We start from the raw sequence: 22,421 nt of genomic DNA, 5'->3' as shown, positions 1-22,421 counted from the left end.
TTAGCATTAGTCTTCAGCAAATCCTCTTAAAATCCAAGAAACATTACTACAAATATCTTTTTCATGATAGGCCAAAAAGATTCATGCTATATTATGAGAGTGTAAGGAAAACAAGTGTCAGTTTTACGTTTCTGTAACATAGCTGACAGCAAGTTATTTACTAGTGAGACAAAACATCCTGTACACTTTCCTGAACAACACACAGAACAGAAAAGTGAATAAGTGGTATTGGTACTGCTGGAGGGTTGAACAGCAAGGTCAATTGAGATCAATGTCTGAATATAAGTTTCATAACAGAAGGTTATTTATGCACAGAAGATAGTACATTGCTACTGTCTTTTATTTTTCCTCTTCACTTTACCTGTGGGAAAGTTGTACATAACAGGAACCTCTGATCTGTGGCTTCCAATACAGCAATACACAAAGATTGGCTGAGTCTTTGGTTTACTTATACAGTCAACAAACTCTTACTAAGTGTAGAGATTGTGCAATACATGCTGGGCACTGAACAAATGCAATTCAAACAGATTTTTGTATTTATTAAGTTCCTTTTTATATGTGTTGTTTAATTGATTATCAAAATAAATATGTGAGGCTATACCAAAATATTTCCATTCATATAGTTAATGTGTAACAGGTGTAATAACTCCTGTCTTTCAATAAGTTATACAATCAAGACTGGAGCTTAGGTACTCTGATTCTATATTTCACAGCTATGCTTATAATTTCCATCTTCCTTATTACAATGTGCTAAAGCTCAGTATCTTCCTTTATGGAAGGAAGCCCTCTAAGACTGATTTCTGCTAATTAAATGCTGACATCAGCAGATAATGAATCAGAGAAAAGATAAGAAAAGCCATTTAAAAAGATTTGATAGCTCACAGGCCAGTAGGATGTGATTATTACCTGATCAAATTAGTTATCATCTCTAAGAAATTTTGCATCTCTCTAAAGTGGTATGGCTGCTTGCAGGGTATAGAATACAAAGGAGAGACATAAAGAATCCTTTTGAAGCTCATTCCAGAGTTGTGCTAAGCCTTGAGGTACCTAGGGCCAAGAATTTGATTTGCTTTTTCTGTTTCTACTAAAATTATTTGCATAAAACTATCCTCAGTTTATCTCATGCATATGCCACTAAACATTTAAACTCACACCATTATCTCCTATTTAAAAAGACCTTCTATGATAAGCAAACAGAATGATGAATACCATTGTCTTCCTATGCACTGGTCCTTATGTGCTATCCTCCTATCAGTACATTTTTAAACTGACACTTTGAGTATAATTTGGCTTTCTACACTACACCGCTTGCCTATAAGGTCACTTTGCATTACATAGGTTGTTCCTTACTGTCTATAGATCAATAAGGAATAATCAAACATTTGCTGAAGACATAACAAAAATCAGTGTCCTTGCCCTTAAATGTGCATAAACTTACACAAAAATGGAATTTGGAAAACATGTGACATTAAATCTTGTATTTCAACAAAAGTAATTATGATTTTGGACCATGAATTTAAAATCATTATAATTAGGCTCAAACACATCTTTATTAATAAAAATAGGAGCCATTATAATCAAAACATTTTTCCCAGTGAGAAATAAGTGTATTTCTATAGCATAAATGTCTGTGCTTCAGGATTTGATGAAATCTTGGAAAGCATTTTTTGCCTCCTGCATGTTGTAGAATCATTTTCCCTGCAAAAGTTGTAGAGATGCTTGAAGAAGTGGTAGTTGGCTGGCAAGTTTTTTTAATTTTTTGTTTTTTTTTTTGCTAATTAAGTTTGCCTTTGGGAAATGCTTTGGAATTTCTTTGTGGTCCAACCCACTGAGCTAGTCATTGCCAGTTGTATAAAATCCACTTTTTGTCTCATGTCACAATCTGATTGAGAAATGTTCTTTGTTGAGTAGAATAAGAGAAGACAATACTCCAAATCGATGATTTTTTAATTTTCAGGTACCTACTTATTGAGCTTTATCACCTTTCCAATTTGCTTCAAATGTTGAATGACTGTAGAATTCAGTTGATGTTGAATTCTTCAGCAAATTCTCACATAGTTTTAAGAGGATCAGCTTTGATGATTGCTCTCAGTTAGTCACTGTCAACTTCCCATGGCTGGCCACTGTACTCCTCATCTTCAAGGATCTCATCTCCTTTCTAAAACTTCTTGAACCACTACTGCCCTTTACATTCATTAGCAGTTCCTGAGCCAAGTGTGTTGATGTTGCAAGTTGACCCTGTAGCTTTATGACCTATTTTGAACTCAAATTAAAAAAAAAAACAAAAAACTCAATTTTCTTTTTGTCTAACACCAGTTCCCTAGTCTAAAATTCATATAAAATAAATAGCAAGTAATAAATCATTAGCAAAAAATAATAAAGCAAGAAATGTGCATTAAAACGATGTGTAACATAACCACATTTATTTAAGAATGCATTCCAATATCAAACAGCAATGCAAAACCACAATTATTTTTCCACCAACCTAATAGTTCCCTTTTCATTTTATCTATTTCAAAGTGGCTAAAATTATAGACCATAAACACAGACAACTTGGAGTTGAAAACTATCTCAGAAAACATGCTAATTTATGAAATGGCCAACTAATTGTTCCTATAATATAATGTTGTTAAGATGATTAAATGAGATAACATCATCTGACATGGCACAATGTGTTCACAAATCACCATCAGTTGCTTCAGCACCGCCCTTGCAGGAATGAAGATGCCCACAGGACTCAGACAAGTCACTGTCTTCACTCTAGGCCTCATCATTGACCCCAAAAGACTAGATGTAGAGCTATGAAAGTCTTGTTTCTCCTGGTGAGAACATCATTCTTTCTCAATATTCCCATATCATCAAGGATGATACTACTCAGTTTCAAGAAAATGCAATAACTTAAACTTGAACACATACTCCCCTCATTATGTGCTAGGCTCAGTAGCTTCAGTCATGTCCACCTCTTTGCAATGTTATGAACTGTATCCCATTAGCTTCCTCTCTCTATGGGATTTTCCAGACAAGAATACTGGAGTGGGTTGCCAGGGGATCTTCCCAACTCAGGGACTGAACTCACATCTCCTGCATTGCAAGGAGATTCTTTATTGCTGAGCCACCAAGGAAGCCCCATTATATGCTATATACAGCCTAATTTGAGTCCCATTCCTTCCTCTGCTCTTTAGCATATCTCCTCATCCACAGACTACCCAATTATTTCTGTGCATATCTGATTCATTAAATCAGGCTGCCCTTGGATAAAATAGATTCCTTGGAAATCTTTTCATGATGCAGATGTCTTTCTTTTGTCTATTTTCTCTTATGCCAATTCATAGAAATCCTGGAGGTAAGCAGTTTTCCTTGTTATTCCCAGGTTACAAAAAATATAAGTAGTCAGATAGAAATAAGTATATCCTCTTTATACATATTCTATATTTTCACCTTTGTATATCAATATTGAGCTTCCCTGGTGGCTCAGTGGTAAGGAATACACCTGCCATTGCAGAAGATGTGGGTTTAATCCCTGGGTTGGGAGGATCCCTGGAGAAGGAAATGGCAACTCACTCCAATATTGTTGCCTAGGAAGTCCCATGACAGAGGAGCCTGGTAGGCTAAAGTTCATGGGGTCACAAAAAAGAGTCAGACATGACTACTAACCAACTAAACAACAAAAATATCAATATTAGTCTTAGTTCTCTCTTGTGTCTATGATAACAATCCTCTAATCATGAACAAGATGCCATCTGTTCTAACAAACTCAAAAACCTAAACCAGCAATTTTTCTCAATCTTTTCCCTTTTATCAAAGTTTTCCTCTTAGCTGGATAATTCATGTGTATATTCTGTAATATTTCTAGTTTTTACCACAAAGGGGAGGGAAGCTACTTATTTCTATACCTTTCCAGTCACGTATTCATTATCTGTTCCATGCATTAGCACAGATTTTCAAGAACAATCTGTAAACACTGTGTCTACTACTTTTTTTCCCATTCTCTCTTGAACTTAATACACAATTTTACAATTTAGTGTCACAATTTAAAAGAAACTGTCAGTGTTATGCCTGTGGTCAATTCTTCAACTTCCTTTTTACCTTTCCTCACTGTATTTGATTATTATGAGCCCATTCTTCTTGAAACACTTTCTTTACTTGGTGACTAATGCTTTATTCTTTTTTTCCTTCATCCTGTCTAATGCCTATTCTGCCTTTTCACAATTTTTCTTATTTATTTTTCTCTATTGCCTACAGGTGAATAATTGACCCTTCAGTTTGCTCTAAAGATTGCAGCTGAGGCATCAGCCCTACAATTCAGCTGGCTTCCCAGACTGAAGTGCTTTAAACTGTCATTGACTTCTTTATTTCTCTTTCATCTCACAGCTCATCCATCAGTATGTGTGGTTGCTTTATATCTCAAAAACAAACAAACAAACAAACACTCTCTTCCCCTTGTATATCATTGCCTAGTTCATGGCCAAGATATTCACCTGAATAATTGAGGGAAGTTTCTGACAAGTCTCTCCATCCTTTTCTTGCTTTACTTTCTCAAACTTTTGTCTCATGTTTATATACAGCAGGCAGAGAGGGACTTTGATAATGCCATTTTTCTGCTGAAAAGTGAAAGTGAGTCGCTCAGTCATGTCCAATTCTTGGAGACCCCATGGATATACAGTCCATGGAATTCTCCAGGTCAGAATACTGGAGTGGGTGGGTAGCCTATCTATTCTCCAGCAGATATCCCAACCCAGGAATCGAACTAGGGTCTCCTGCATTGCAGGTGGATTCTTTACCAACTGAGCTATCAGGGAAGTCCATACAATGGTGGTAGATTAAAAAAAAAAAAAAAAAGATAGTCCTTTTGTTCATAAAAGATGTACATACTTTTCTATTTCTTAGCAGTCATTCTTCAAACATAGATCAATATTAATGCTTAGATTCCTGTGAGAACATTTTTATGTTTCATTCTTTTTATACCACTCTCCACACTAAGCCTAATCTAGCTTAAGAACAAATCTCATCATACCAATCTTACCATTTTTGTCCTGAAAACCTAATGGTGACTGCTTGCTAACCTCAGATAAGTTTGAAAGTTCCTAATCTGATCAGTTCAAGCTCTTAATAATCAGTTTGCCTTTTTATTCTGAGCTTTTAATACAATTTCTCCACAGTCATCCCCTAAACAAACAAACAAGCAAGAAAAAAAAAAGGTGGGGGAGGGGGGCGGTGGAGAATAAAAAATGCCATCTTGATTTTAGGGCTCTAATCCTCCTTAACTAATTTCAGTCATTTGGTTATTACTTCTGGTACTATAGACATATATTGATAATTGTGTTTTTCTCTATCCAAAATCTTTCCTATTCCCTTTTTTGCTTTTGTATCCTGATAACTCCTGTTTTAAGATCTCTTCTCAGAATTCCATAGCAACATAAAGGCTGTTGCAACCCCCATAAACTGACAGATTTACTCTCCAGTGTGTATTCATGGTACCCTGGTCACTCTCCCAGAAATCACTTACTGCCAATACTGTGTACTGATTGTCATATTATTGCAAATCCCTTGAGGCCAGAAAGTATATGTTGCTTCAGGTAGATTTCTAGTACTTGGATTAGAGCAAGTATTTTATATTTATACAAAAAGGGAGATAAGTAAATGAATGAGTGATGAATGAGAAATAATGGAAATTGGTAAGACTTTATGTATATAATAGAAATATATATATAATATATTATATATAATATATTAGCTATATATAACATATTAATTTGTATATTATATAAATATATATATTAAAAAACAATTTTACCATCAAATATATTGAACTTTATTCCTTCTTTTGGAGAGGGCAATGGCAACCCACTCTAGTACTCTTGCCTGGAAACTCCCATGGAGAGAGGAGCCTGGTAAGCTGCAGTCCGTGGGGTCACACAGAGTTGTACAGGACTGAAGTGACTTAGCAACAGCAGCAGCATTCCTTCTTTATAATTTTGCTCTACTTAATAAGTATTTAATTAATGATTTCTAACTGTTCAGTAATGGGATTAAAACTTGCTAGGCCCTAGATAATTCTAAGACAGTTGTCAGTCCTTAGATAATTAGGGTGGGTCTTAGATAATTTCTCCCTTTAAATCTCTGTCTACTGGGGTTTATGTGTCATATTTTGTCATTATCATCTTGAAGCTTTATCCTACCCTAACCCTGACTATATTATACAGTAGCCAACATTTAACAAAACTGATTTTTTTTTTGGTGTTGTTGAATGAGTAAGTGTATCTTTTTTCCTGTTTATACAAGAAAGAGACATATATTTTAGCAAAGGAAACTTGGTTGAGAGATTTTCATTTTTACTAAGAAGAAAAATGTTTATTATATTTTAAAAATCATTTAATAAAATGTCTTATAGATAAATATAAGTAATTTATTGTTACAGTTCTAAAGGATCCATCTTTGCCTTCAGCGTAAATTGGAATTATAAGTTGTCTTGCTTGGAAAAATGAGTCAATACCACTTCTATACTAATTTATTGTTTCATATAGAACTGTCCTTGGATCAGTTCTTATTACAGGAATTTTGCATGATGATATTCTGGTTTCTGATTTACCAATTCACTCTACTTTAAAATATTGCCATATAAATAATTTATAGAAATAAAAAGCAAATACAAGATTTATGTAATTGTGTGCTGGTGAAAAAGTATGCTCTTCAGTTGTCACTATTTTTAATTTCCCCATCATCTTTTTTCAGACGACTGCTACTTAATACTGGAAAACAATTTTATTCAATTTGATGTGTCAGCTTTTTATAATATAGGCACACCACCTTCTACTGTGCTTCAGTTTATCACATTTTGCAAATATCATGTTTTTTACAGATTGAAGGTTTGTGGTAACTCTGCCTCAGGCCAGTCAGTTGGTGCCATTTTTCCAGCAGCATTTGCTCACTTTATGTCTTGGTGTCACATTTTGGTAATTCTCAGTATTTCACATTTTTTCATTATTATATTGTTAAGGTGATCTGTTATCAATGATTTTTGATGTTAAAATTGCAAAAAGATTACTCATTAAGGCTCAGCTCACTGTACTTTTTAGCAATACATTTTAAAAAATTAGATGTACATTATTTTTTAGATATAATGCTATTGTGCAGTCAATAGACTATAATATAGTGTAAGCACAGCTTGTATATGCACTGGAAAAAAATTATTTGACTCACTTTATTGTGATATTTACTTTATTCCAGTGGTCTGAAACTAAATATGGAGTATCTTTGAGGTATGCCTATAATTATACTGTAATTAGCAAAAATGCATGCTACTATTAACACTTTCTCTATTGGACACTGCATTTCAGAAAACAACTCAGTTATATAATAAGAGCAAGAAAAACATTTTCCCTTAAGCAAACTTAAGGGTAAAAGAGGCCCTTAGAATAATAGGAAATGCTAAGAATACATATATAGTAGCTAAATACACTGCTTAACATATATATATATATATATATATATATAATATATATATATTCTAAGAACAGTTTGAGCTCTGATTGTTTAAGCATAGTGAATTGTCAAATGGGCTAAAGAAATTTAGAATTTTCTTTTAACACCATTGAAACCTAAAAGATAGTTAAGCCACAGCCAGATTCATCAAACTCAACCCATTATGTTATCTGCCTATCTCACAGGAGTGGTGGGAAATAATTAAAATGGCCACATGGAACTTATAAATAAGTAGCTGAATGAAATAAAAGTAAAAAAAATACATTTTTAGTTAAGTAACAGGAATCATTATGTATCTTGAATTACTTCTAATATTTTTCATAAAACTTAAAAGCTTCTGCACAACAAAGGAAACTATAAGCAAGGTAAAAGACAGCCTTCAGAATGGGAGAAAATAATAGCAAATGAAGCAACTGACAAAGAACTAATCTCAAAAATATACAAGAAACTCCTGCTGCTCCATACCAGAAAAATAAATGACCCAATCAAAAAATGGGCCAAAGAGCTAAATAGACATTTCTCCAAAGAAGACGTACAGATGGCTAACAAACACATCAAAAGATGCTCAACATCACTCATTATCAGAGAAATGCAAATCAAAACCACTATGAGGTAGCATTTCATGCCAGTCAGAATGGCTGCGATCCAAAAGTCTACAAGCTATAAATGCTGGAGAGGGTATGGAGAAAAGGGAACCCTCTTACACTGTTGGTGGGAATGCAAACTAGTACAGCCACTATGGAGAACAGTGTGGAGATTCCTTAAAAAACTGGAAATAGAACTGCCTTATGATCCAGCAATCCCACTGCTGGGCATACACACTGAGGAAACCAGAATTGAAAGACACACGTGTACCCCAATGTTCATTGCAGTACTGTTTATAATAGCCAGGACATGGAGGTAACCTAGATGTCCATCAGCAGATGAATGGATAAGAAAGCAGTGGTACATATACACAATGGAGTATTACTCGGCCATTAAAAAGAATACATTTGAATCAGTTCTAATGAGGTGGATGAAACTGGAGCTTATTATACAGAGTGAAGTAAGCCAGAAAGAAGAACACCAATACAGTATACTAACGCGTATATATGGAATTTAGAAAGATGGTAACAATAACCCTGTATACGAGACAGCAAAAGAGACACTGATGTATAGAACAGTCTTTTGGACTCTGTGGGAGAGGGAGAGGGTGGGATGATTTAGAAGAATGGCATTGAAACATGTATAATATCATATATGAAATGAGTCACCAGTCCAGGTTCGATGCACAATACTGGATGCTTTGGGCTGGTGCACTGGGACGACCCAGAGGGATGGTACGGGGAGGGAGGAGGGAGGAAGGTTCAGGATGGGGAACACGTGTATACCTGTGGTGGATTCATGTTGATATATGGCTAAACCAATACAATATTGTAAAGTTAAAAAATAAAATTAAATTAAAAAAATAAAATTAATTAAAAAAAAACTCTCCCCTTCCTCCTTTTCAAATTATTGAACTTTCATATTGTTGGTAAAGGTGATGCCACTTTTTAAGATAAATTTATAAACTTATTAAACACTCTGCAATCAATATTACTAAATAGAAGGTGTAAGCCATGGCTTAAATTACTCTTACAGTGCAATTTTAAAAGTCTAACATAAAAACTCAGCTTTCACAGATGTTTGAGTTGAAAGCTTCCACTTATCAGTCTCACTTTAATTGCAACCAAATTAACACAATTTGACTTATGAGGCCCATGTTCATTATGAATTGGCTGCCCCTCTGGGAATGATAAAAATCACACCAATATTTTTACTGTATATGTGCTCAGTTGTGCCAGACCCTGCAACCCCATGGACTATAGCCCACCAGCCTTCTCTGTCTATGGGATTTTCCCAGCAATAATAGTGGAGTGGGTTGTCATTTCCTTCTCCAGGGATCAAACCCACATCTCATGCATTGACAGGTAGATTCTTTACCACTGAGCCACCTGGGAAGTATAGCATTTTCACTACTTTACCTCAAAACTTCCTGGTGGCTTAGAGGGTAAAGCGTCAACCCGCAATGTGGGTAAACCCAGGTTCGATTCCTGGGTCGGGAAGATCCTCTGGAGAAAGAAATGGCAACCCACTCCAGTACCCTCGCCTGGAAAATCCCATGAATGGAGAAGCCTGGTAGGCTACAGTCCATGGGGTTGCAAAGAGTCAGACACAACTGAATGACTTCACTTTCACTCTCACCTCAAAACTGGGATGGGGGTGGAGGAAGATCCTGGACATGGCAGAAAGCTGATATTCATAAAATGGGCTGCTGCTAACTGCTCTAAACCTTTAAAATCTTGTTTCTATTCTGCTGAACAACATGCATGAACCTGAATGTGATATATCTCTTAAGTTTTGAACATAGTTTCATTGTATTGCTAGATCTTATACCATTAAATCATTATACTACTCTTCTTAGCCAGTGACTTTTCTTTCACCCCTTTCAAACTTTGCTTGTATGATACTGATTTTTGTTCAGTATTTGATTCAAAGATATACCCTTTCAGAAATTATTTTTTAATCCTCTGAAATTAATTTAGCAACAGAGCTACTCCTGAAACAAAAGTGATATTGACAATTATAATTGGTAAGTGACCTTGAAAGTGAAGGAATTTGAAAGCCAAGAAACAAACCTCCAAGTCCAGCTATCCTGCATCTACCCAGAGTCTTTTTGTATTGAATCTCTTGGATTATCTCTGTTTTACCATGCTGAGGAAAGTGAAGCAGTTTCTTCTTACTCTCCTCAGTATAGTATGTCTCATCTACCAGTTTCCATAGCTTTTATTTCTATCATCTTTAACTTCCCCAGTGGTCTAGTGGTTAAGGCTCTGTGCTTCCACTGCTGGGAATGTGGGTTTTATCCCTGGTCATGGAACTAAGATACCACATGTTATGTGATGTGGCCAAAACTTAAAAAAAAAAAAAAAAAAAAGAAAGAAAGAAAATTAGTGCTTCCCTGGTGGCTCACAAGGTAAAGCCTCTGCCTGCAATATGGGAGACCCAGGTTCAATCCTGGGACAGGAAAATCCCCTGGAGAAGGGAATGGCAACCCACTCCAGTATTTTTGCCTGGAGAACTCCATGGACAGAGGAGCCTGTCGGACTGCAGTCCATGGGGTCACAAAGAGTGGCACATGACTGAACGACTAACACCTCATCTTCTTTGTGGGTACATCATCTGACTTTCACACTAGACAATGAACTTCCTTTTCTTTATCCTTGTAACAAAGCCTAACACTATGTACATAATCAGTAGATATTGTATGCTGCTACTAAGTCGCTTCAGTCGTGTCCGACTCTGTGTGACCCCATAGACGGCAGCCCACCAGGCTCCCCCGTCCCTGGGATTCTCCAGGCAAGAACACTGGAGTGGGTTGCCATTTCCTTCTCCAATGCATGAAAGTGAAAAGTGAAAGTGAAGTCGCTCAGTCGTGTCCGACTCTTCGCGATCCCATGGGCTGCAGCCTACCAGGCTCCTCCGTCCATGAGATTTTCCAGGCAAGAGTACTGGAGTGGGGTGCCATTGCCTTCTCTGAGATATTGTATAAGTAACCTAAAAAATAAATGAACAGAAATATTAACAAACTAATAGCATCACTCACATTTTAATAGAATAATGTTGGGTTGTTCAAAAGGTTTGTACCATTTTTACTGTAGGATGGCTCTGGCAGTTCTTAGTTGTCTTTAACTTCATTTGAAGCAATTTTGTTAGATTGCATTGTGGCAACTGTCATATCAGTATACATTTTTTAAAAACAACAAAATTTGTGAATTTTTGTGAAACCATTTTAATATTGAAAATGGAAGGAAAAAAGCAATAGCATATTATGCTTTATTGCTTCAAGAAAGGTAAAAATGCAACTGAAACACACAAAAAAGATTTGCACAGTGTATGGAAAATATGCTGTGACTGATTGAACATGTAAAAAGCGGTTTGTGAAGTTTTGTGTGGGAGATATCTCACTGAAAAATGTTCCATGTTTGGATTGACCAGTTGAAGTTAACAGAGATTGAATCGAGACACTAATTGAGAAGAATCAATGTTTTATCATGTAGGAGATAAATGACATACTTAAAATATCCAGATCAAGTGCTGAAAATCATTTGCACCAGGTTGGTTATATTCTTTTTTTTTTTTTGATGTTTGAGTTTCACATGTGTTCAGTTGCTCAGTTGTGTCTGACTCTTGCCACCCCATGGACTGTAGCCTGCCAGGATCCTCTGTCCATGGAATTTTCCAGGCAAGAATCCTGGAGTGGGTTGCCATTTCCTTTTCCATATAAATTAAGAAAAAAAAAAGCACCTTTTTGACAAATCAATTCTCTGTTGAAATGTAACAAAAACGTTCTGTTTTTAAAACAAGTTGTGACAGGGGATGAAGAGTGGATACTGTACAATAATGTAGAATGGAAGACATCATAGGACAAATGAAATGACCATCACTAACCACACCAAAGGCCATTCTTCATCCAAAGAAGGTGATGTCATGTATATGGTTGGATTGAAAAGGAATCCTCTGTTATGAGATTCTTTTGAAAAGCCAAACAGTTAATTCCAACAAGTACTCCTCCCAGTTAGATCAACTGAAAGCAACACTTGATGAAAATCATCCAGAATTAGCAATGGAAAAATGTATAATCTTCTACCAGGATAACACAAGACTGCATGTTTCTTTGATGACCAAGCAAAACTGTTATAGCTTGACTGGGAAGCTCTGATTCATCTGCCATATTCACCAGACATTGCATCTTCAAATTTCCATTTATTTTCATCTTTACAAAATTCTGTTCATGGAAAAATTGTCAATTCCCTGGAAGACTTAAAAGGCACTTGGAACAGTTTTTTGCTTGAAAAGATAAAAAGGGAAGACAGAATTACGTAGTTGCCTTAAAAAATGGCAGAAGGTAGTGGAACAAAATGGTAAATATGCTGTTCAATAAAGTTTTTAGTGAAAATAAAAGTGTCTTTTATTTTTACTTAAATAAGGTGAATGAACTTTCTTGCCAACCAAAAATATTTGGCCAACCAATATTTGCCAAAAGTAACCTTTCTTTAGTAGTTGGGAGGAGGAAACAAAGTGGGGAAGTAAGAAAAAAAGGCTATACCTGGAAACTGGTCACTAGAATTTGAACCAAAATTCAAATTGAGACTGCTAAGCAATTGCTAAAGTAAGCAACTGATTAATATGTATTAGGTTTTATGATAGGGACTTCTATTTTGCTAATATTAGTTTAGCCTAGTAAAAAGAATTATTTTTATTTTAAAAAGATAATATAGTTTTTACTATGAAACCTGATGGTCATCAGACCACTTTGTATTGCGCATGGATTCTTTCTTCAGTGTGATAGGTTATCTCCATTTCATACAAAGAAATACAGAAAAAGAAAACTTTTTTGTTCTAAATCCAAAAATAACAAGGAAAGACTGGAACACAGTGATCTTGTATCTTAAAAAATATATGACCAGCAAAAAATAGGTATTTCCATTCTAATGGGAAACAACTGAGGAAATATAGTACCCAACGCTCTGGGAGAAATAAATTTTCCTTCAGCAGGCTGGTGATGCATATCCCACAAAATTAACTACTGTAAAGTTGATCAATAAAGCCAATCTTTTAAATAGATAATTTCTAATTGTAGAGGAAGTATTTATTCCTTAGACCTGGATTATTGAACTCACTTGTAATTAAAAGTAAATCTTAGCAAGAAAACCTCACAAAGAATTGGTATCTGCTTGGTTGCTTTGTACTATTTATCAGGGCAGAGGAATTTATACATATACACCAATCTTACATGCCCCCATTTGAGAACAATTTGAGACAGTGAAAAGAAAATATTTGATTAGAAGAAAACACAAATTGTATAAAGAAAAAAACAACAAAAAACACTTCATATTCTGTTCAGAAAGTGCCTGAGTTTCCCTGATAGCTCAGCTGGTAAAGAATCTGCCTGCAATGCAGGAGACCTGGATTTGATCCCTGGGTTGGGAAGATCCCTTGGAGAAATTAATGGCTACCCACTCCAGTATTCTGGCCTGGAGAATTCCAGGTCTATGGGGTAGCAAAGAGTTGAACATCACTGAGTGACTTTCACTTTGAAATGCTTTTATATGTATGAGATGTAATCACTGCATGAAATTTTGAGAGCTATAATCTTGATGTGTCTATTTCAGACTAACAGTCTGAAGAGTGAAACTACAGTTTTGGACAAAAAATACTTTTGTACTATTTTTGAGCTCATGTTTTAAGTTTGAGTTTATTGTTAGTTTGTGTTTTTGTTTGTTTTGGTAGTTAAAGGTCATCGATTTGACAACAATAGTCTTGGGAAAAATCACAGGTATACATTTAAAAGACTGAAAATAGCTTTGTATTACTCTCAGGGTTATTTCAATGCCTCCAAAGTTGTCTCTAAATACTAACTCAGGCCCTTTTCCAAACTGTTTGCAAGTCTTTGATCTGGGTATATTTTTTGAAGATATAATGATTGTGCCAAATAACCTGGCAACAGGAGAAAAAAAAAAATCACAAATACTTAGCTAATTTTTTCTTTGATCAAATTTATAGCTTGTCCTTTCACCCTTGGTGTGTTTCAGAAGGAAACTTGTGTTAATAAATCAAAGTCTGTAGGCTCACATATATAAGAGTGTCTATTTCTCCAACATTCAAAAAATTATCAACTCCTATTAGGAAATATATTTCCCATAAATCTTTCCATTTTAAAAATCAGTTTTCAGCATTGATGTTTTCTATTCTCATCCTTTAGTCTCACTTCCTAGTGAAAATGATTTTTTCTTATCCATATTTAATAAGAGTATGTCCTCTGCCATACTCATGATATCTCTTCATGATGGATTCTAATCTCACAGAAGTAGAATATTTGCCCTTACATCTGTTACTGAAATTTATCTTTTAATTTAGCATTTCTTTGTTAATAGCTCAATATCTATCATGGTTTGAACTATTTTCCAGACATAATTTTTCATAGACCAAATTATATCAGTCATAAATCCCAATTTGAAATATGTTATTAAAAGATGCTGCTGCTAATTAGGGCTTTCTTTCATCTGTTAAGTTTAGAATTCAAATCCCTAAGAGATATAATATAAAATCAATATTCAATTTGCTGAAATTATGTTCACAAATATTTCTCATTGTGTGTTTTCTCATAAAAATAAGTAATTGCAGCAACTGAGCCACTGACTGCTTTGGTCATCAAATTACCTGTGAGCCCTGCGTGTCTCCAGAAGCCTCCCAATCCTCTTGTCAGGGTTAGGTGTTCCTCTTCTGTCACTCTTATTCCCCATGTGGTCCTTGTCACTCTAAATTATAATTGCTTTTTTACTTCTCTGTATCCCCCATTAGACTAACGCTGTTCAAAAGAAGAAATTATGCCTGTTAAATCCCAAGTGTCTGATACAAGTGTTACAGTTTCTGTTTAATAAATGCTTTCATGAAAAAAATTAATATCAATTAAAGTCAATTAGGAAATTAGGAAAATATGTAATGAATCGCATGTGCATGTTCTGCTGTTTTCTGGTACTAATGATTCACATTTTATGAGAAAATATTATAATTTAACCAATTTTATGGGGGAAAATATAGCTGTCCTCATCTAATCATACAAATAACATTCTTCCACTGAGATTGTGTTTGTGTGTTTTTTTAAAGAACATTGACTCCTGCCTTGTGGAATTTCTTCAAGTTAGTTAATGGTAGAAAAAAATGAACACAATAATATTTTATCCTCACAGGATTACATTGAAAATTAAATATAGTATATACATAAGAATATCTGATACAAAGTAGCATTTAAACATTTGGAGACTTTTTTATTTATTTGTCTTTTAGGATGTATATTTGTTTGTGTGTGTGTGTGAGAGAGCATGTGCATGCATGTTTTTACTTCTTTTAGAAGAGGTGTATTGGAGAAGGAAATGGCAACCCACTCCAGTGTTCTTGCCTGGAGAATCCCATGGACAGAGAAGCCTGGTAGGCTGCAGTCCACGGGGTCACACAGAGTCTGACACGACTGAAGCGACTTAGCAGCAGCAGCAGCAGCAGCAGTGGCAGTGATATAGGAAACCCAAGTGATCAGTTTAAAGCCACCCCCTGAAGAAGAGTCTAATGAATAACCATTAGTAGGATTCAAATATAGTTGCTACTATAAAAATCATCATGTAATTTTTCACTTGCTTTAATTTTAAAAAAAATGTGTAAGGGTCCTCTGCAGGTTGAAATCTTATTCTGTGTTTTTGGCATTAATTAAATAGCTATTTAGAATAATTTAGTCTGCAAAGTCCCTGTCTTGGTGAGAGTTATGCATGGTGTTTAAAAAAAATGTGGGAGGGGAATCTACCAACACTTAATAAAACGACATGCTCTTTTTACTTGGAAAAAAAAAAAAAAAGAAGAGGTGTAAAACAAAAAAGATAAATAATTGACAGATTTTCTTTAATAAGGAATGTCAGTTCTCAGCCTTTTTCTTTTAAAAAATAAAAACCATTTTTTTTTTTTTAAGTAGAAGAGTCCTATCTTTGGTTTTAACTTATCTGCCCTAAGTTGATATTAAAATTGACTGGAAAGTTAAAGGAACGATGCTAATAAAACCCACAGAGAAAATGAAAGGCAGTTGTAACCTCCTACTGGAGCACTTTGGTGGCAATCTTGCCCCTCTTTGTCCTACTTAAACTTATGATAAGGAAAGCAGAAAATGTTCATTAACAAAGAAACCTTGGCTTAGCTTTGAAAGAAAACTGCTTGGATTAATTTACCTGTCAATGCTAAACTTGTCCCACAAATCATTATATAATATATATATATATATATATATATATACACACAAACATATATATATAAAATATATAAACAAACATCATAGATTTTAAAAGATACTATAAAGAACAATTTACAAATAAATATTTTCTAAAATTCAGGACTATATTCAATAGAATAGAAATCACCAGAAACTTTTCATGTCAGATATAACTGGGGTTTTAGGTTTGGAGAAATGGAGCCAACCTCATAAGTGGGGAACCAGTTTTGTTGTGATTTTAGAGGTCTATTTTAAAGACCTCCCTGTCCTGAAATAGCTCCCATGCTGGTACTTGAAACCCCTATTAGATATCTTAAGCCCTAAAGATTTTGGTCCTCACATTTTCCTATTAAATTGAAATTGCTTTACAAGATGTAACACCATAGGAAGCATCAGCTAACACCTGATCAGGAATTGCTTTCCAATCTGGCACACAGCTAATTAAGTGAGATAGTCCCTATGGGAAAGTATATTCAAAATAGGGTGCCATAAGGAGTAGAAGAATACTAACTGAGAAGAAGGAAGCTAAAGAAAATTGGGGGAAATTGAAATTTACTCTGCTACTGCTATTGCTAAGTCACTTCAGTCGTGTCCGACTCTGTGCGACCCCATAGACGGCAGCCCACTGGGCTCCCCTGTCCCTGGGATTCTCCATGCAAGAACACTGGAGTGGGTTGCCATTTCCTTTTCCAATGCATGAAAGTGAAAAGTGAAAGTGAAGTCACTCAGTCGTGTCCGACTCTTCGCGATCCCATGGACTGCAGCCTATCAGGCTCCTCCTTCCATGGGATTTTCCAGGCAAGAGTACTGGAGTGAGGGATACATATATTGGAAATCAACAGCATTTTCTTTCTCATGCACTAAAGTACTGATATTTAGTCAGGGACATATATCAGAATGATCTGGGAGTATTAAACAATGTTTTAATTCAGCCAGTTAGTTGTATGCATCAGAATCTATGGTGGATAGAACTGGACTGTCCAGGTCTGCGTATTTAAAATCACTCCAGATCATTCTGTTATATATACCATTGCCATAAGAAGTCAGCAAGGTAACAACTTTGGGCACAGTTTCATTCAACAAACATTCATTGGAAATTTACACATAGAAGAAACAATGTTGAGGTAATATGAATGTAACTGGTGAAAAATATATGAGTTTTATTTTTAAGGAGATCATAATCTATCAGGAATAATAAATAATGAGCATTAGACATGCAAGGCATAATTTAGCTCAGTTCAGTTGCTCAGTTGTGTCTGACACTTTGCAATCCCATGTACTGCAGCATGACAGCCCTCCCTGTCCACCACCAACTCCTGGAGTTTACTCAAACTCATGTCCATTGAGTCAGTGAAGCCATTCAACCATCTCATCCTCTGTTTTCCCCTTCTCCTCCCACCTTCAATTCTGCCAATTCTCCCACCATCTTTCCCAGCATAAGGGTCTTTTCAAATGAGTCAGAGAATTTGAAACTCAATGAGTATTGGAGTTTCAGCTTCAGCATCACTCCTTCCAATGAATATTCAGGACTAATTTTCTTTAGGATGGACTGGCTGGATCTCCTTGCAGTCTAAGGGACTCTCAAGAGTCTTCTCCAACACCACAGTTCAAAAGCATCAATTTTTCAGCCCTCAGCTTTCTTCATGGTCCAACTTTCACATCCATACATGACTACTGGAAAAACCAGAGCTTTGACTAGACAGACCTTTATTGACAAAGTAATGTCTTCTGCTGTTTAATATGCTGTCTAGGTTGGTCATAACTTTTCTTACAAGGAGCATGCATTTTTTAATTTCAAGGCTGAAGTCACCATCTGCAGTGATTTTGGAGCCAAAAAATAAAATAAAATAAAATCTGTCACTGTTTCCACTGTTTCTTCATCTATTTGCCATGAAGTAATGGGCCCAGATGCCATGATCTTTTCTGAATGTTGAGTTTTATGCCAACTTTTTCACTCTCCTCTTTCACTTTAATCAAGAGACTCTTTAATTCTTTATCGTTTTCTGCCATATGGGTGGTGTCATCTGCATATCTGAGGTTATTGATATTTCTCCTGGCAATCTTGATTCCAGCTTGTGTTTCATTCAGTCCAGCATTTCTCATGATTCACTATGCACATACATTAAATAAGCAGAGTGACAATATACAGCCTTGATGTACTCCTTTCCCTATTTGTAACCAGTCTGTTGTTCCATGTCCAAATCTATCTGTTGCATCTTGACCTGCACGTAGATTTCTCAGGAGGCAGGTCAGGTGGTCTGGTATTCCCATCTCTTTAAGAATTTTCCACAGTTTGTTGTGATCCACATAGTCAAAGGCTTTGGCATAGTCAATAAAGCAGAAATAGATGTTTTTCTGGAACTCTCTTCCTTTTTTTTGATAATCCAATGGATGTTGGCAATCTGTTATCTGGTTCCTCTGCCTTTTCTAAAACCAGGTTGAACATATGGAAGTTCATGGTTCACGTATTGCTGAAGCCTGGCTTGGAGAATTTTGAACACTGCTTTGCTAGCTTGCGAGATGAGCGCAATTGTGTGGTAGTTTGAGCATTCTTTGGCATTGCCTTTCTTTGGGATTGAAATGAAAACTGACCTTTTCCAGTCCTGTGGCCACGGCTGAGTTTTCCAAATGTGCTGGTGTATTGTGTGCAGCACTTTCACAACATCCTCTTTTAGGATTTGAAATTTAACTGGAATTCCATCACCTCTACTAGCTTTGTTCGTAGTGATGCTTCCTGAGGCCCACAAGACTTCACATTCCAGGATGTCTGGCTCTAGATGAGAGACCACACCAGTGTGATTATCTGGGTGTGAACACCTTTTTTTTTTTTTTTAATATAGTTCTTCTGTGTATTCTTGCCACCTTTTTTAAATATCTTCTGCCTCTGTTAGGTCCATACCATTTCTGTCCTTTATTGTACCCATCTTTGTATGAAAAGTTCCCTTGGTATCTCTAATTTTCTTGAAGAGATCTCTAGTCTTTCCCATTCTATTGTTCTCCTCTATTTCTTTGCATTGATCACTGAGAAAGACTTTCTTATCTCTCCTTGCTATTCTTTGGAACTCTACATTCAAATGGGTATATCTTTCCTTTTCTCTACTGCCTTTTGCTTCTCTTCTTTTCACAGCTATTTGTAAAGCCTCCTCAGACAACCATTTTGCCTTTTCACATTTCTTTTTCTTGGGGATAGTCTTGATCCCTGCCTCCATACAATGTCAGGAACTTCTGTCCATAGTTCTTCAGGCACTCTATCAGATCTAATCCCTTGAATTTATTTGTCACTTCCAATGTATAATCATAAGGGATTTGATTTATGTTCTACCTGAATGGTCTAGTGGTTTTCCCCACTTTCTTCAATTTAAGTCTGAATTTGTCAATAAGAAGTTCATGGTCTGAGACACAGTCAGCTCCTGGTCTTGTTTTTGCTGACTGTGTAGAGCTTCTCCATATTTGGCTGCAAAGAATGTAATCAATCTGATTTTGGTATTGAGCATTTGGTGATGTCTATGTGTAGTGTCTTCTCTTGTGTTATTGGAAGAGGATATTTGCTATGACCAGTGTTTTCTCTTGGCAAAACTCTGTTAATCTTTGCCCTTCTTCATTCTATACTCCTTGGCCAAATTTGCTTGCTACTGTAGATATTTCTTGACTTCCTACTTTTGGTTTCCATTCCCCATTATCTACTAAATATAAAATTTTTGCAATGTGGAGGACATGCATTACTTTTGTAGAGGACATTCAGTAAAAGCTTCCTGGAACACATGTCCAGCTCTCTTTCTGATTTCCCTTACCTTTCCCTGATCTCTCACAAAGAACTCTCACAGTGATCTAAACCATAGCCTCAGTCTCCTTTGTGTCTCCTTTGTGTTTGGCTTAACATCACATGTATCCTCAGCAAAATATTGGGGTGGGATGTGACCCTAGACTCTAATCACTTTCCTTTATACTTTTTTGTGGGATAGGGTACACAAGCATTTGATCCAGGATCTTGGATTTTTTTTTTCTTTTTAAAATCATTTTATTGTTTATATCATATTCATATTTGAATTGGCAGAATTGTTACCATGACAGACCAGACAGAGACCTGTTATTTAAAGAAAAATAGATGAAAGTTTTCATAAAGCTTGAGGAGAGAAATTCCACAATAATTAACACAAGAATGGCTGTAGCAATCTCAGACAATGGTGCCAAGGTGTGTGAACAGATAGGAACAAAGGGTGCGCAAGCAGCAGCTGGTCTACGTATGTTGGCCTGAGAACACTGCTGCTTCCTAAAAGGGATTTCTTAGTATGTTTGGTAAGGGGATCACTTGTAACAGACATATAAGTGAGGTAGGGTGACACTTGTGCAGAATAAATTCTATAAGTTCCTGGGCAGGTTTTACAAATTTCACTGGTGATTAATAGTTGTTTAATTATGACTCTTCAAAGGCAGATCCCATAAACAGACATCCAGGGACATTTAACAACCGGTGAAATTCTTAAGCCAAAAAAATAAATAGCCACACATACCAAACCTACACACCATGAATTAAAATGGCACCATGTTAGGCCTTCTGGAAGAACCAGAGCAGGAAAAGTTATTCAAACAGAAGATCTTCATCTTTCTCTTGAGCCAGGAGATTAGCAGGCTTTGTCACTTCTCCAGCTGCCCTCCTTTGCTCCAAGTCCTTATCAGATTTTTCCTTGAGAATCTTTTTATTCTCCTGTATTTTTTTTTAACCTGTAGAACTCTTCTCACTCTCTCTCATTCAGCTCTGTGCTGATATAGGAAAGGGTAGTTTCAATCCAGGGAATGATGACATGTTCAATGGCATTTACACGCCTGTTGATTATCTTAATAAGCTTTATCCAAAGTAACAAAGGAAGTCTGCAGCGAAGCCAGTTCCACCAGTAGCCCCACTGCTTTGGCATAATTCCTCTTCAGTTTAGTCAAACTGTTTCCCACCTCGGGCTAAACCAGTCAGTCCATAACTGTCAGTTCCTTCATGGTAATATTCAAACACTGGCAAAGGAACACCTGTTACATTATCTTTCTTCATTCTAATCTTCACTTGGGCTCCATTTACATTTTGGATAACTGGGGTGCTTAAGTCCCTCGCTGTGAACTTGGCCTCAGAAAGTGAAAAGGCAGCTTCTCTCATCACTTCACCCATCTCTATTTTAGTCTCTATTATTATCTTCTTAAGGATCTGTCGAAAGAGTTAAGGCATTAGATTCCTTCTTTCTTCATGAAGTTTCCACCTATCTGTGCTCCTTTTAACGGAGCCTTCATGATGGTCTGTGCCACTCATGAGGGAAAGATTTCAGTTCAGTCTTTGCCTGACATTCTGAAGAGGGCTGGCTTGGGTCCCTGGCTGGGTAACCGTGGCTGCAACAACCCAACCACTGAGTCTTTCTAAACCTGAGTCAGCGGCTTGTGTCATGTGACTCTCTCACGATGCTAAGAGGATATGCCGTCTTCACTTCTGTTTCCTCTTGGTACCGATCAGATCTTGAGTTTCTACTGCAGCACTTACACCCCACACCAGTGTGTTTACTTAGCCAACTTACAGAAGGCTCCCTATGGTGGAAAGCAGTATGCTGGGCTCTGAAAAACAGGAATGTATAAAACTCCATCCTTATCCTTGAGGAACGCATGACCTACTGATAATGGGATGTAGGTTCTAGGTTCTGAGTTCATACTGTCCCCTTGCTTGTCTCACTTTAAGAGTGAACTTCTGTGACATCAGCCCAGTCATCTGTCCCAATCTTAGTCTTCCCACAGGCATAACTGTGGGCCTTGGAGTAGATTCTTTAAGGACTAATCACTTATTCCTAAATTTTACTGGCTACAGTTCTGTTTCACTTTGGCATTATTCATAGAGACCTCTAAGTACTCCCCATGCAAATATCTCCTCAGTGTGAATAAATACAGGTGGATCAGTGGAGTAGACAAGGATCACAGACATCTAGAGTATCTGAAGGCAACATTTTAGTTTGCGGTATAGCCAAGATTCTAGCAGGATGTCATTTGGAAGAAATTAGTTTATCTCTGAACAAAAACTAGAAGACAGTGGAAGAAAAGTATCGCTCTTAATATGTTCCACTCCTAAATTTTCCCCAAA

At 36.2% G+C, this 22,421-nt stretch overlaps 1 pseudogene; it reads right to left on the bottom strand.

Annotated features, from left to right (window-relative positions):
* Nucleotides 1-20,651: 20,651 nt before the first annotated feature.
* LOC129622459 (V-type proton ATPase subunit D-like) lies at nucleotides 20,652-21,643 on the bottom strand (annotated as a pseudogene).
* Between the last annotated feature and the right edge of the window lie 778 nt (nucleotides 21,644-22,421).

This window comes from Bubalus kerabau, chromosome 11 (genome assembly GCF_029407905.1).
Source record: "Bubalus kerabau isolate K-KA32 ecotype Philippines breed swamp buffalo chromosome 11, PCC_UOA_SB_1v2, whole genome shotgun sequence".
NCBI lineage: Eukaryota > Metazoa > Chordata > Mammalia > Artiodactyla > Bovidae > Bubalus > Bubalus kerabau.
Note: the sequence above shows the minus strand (reverse complement) of the source record. Positions and strands in the feature narration are given on the sequence as shown.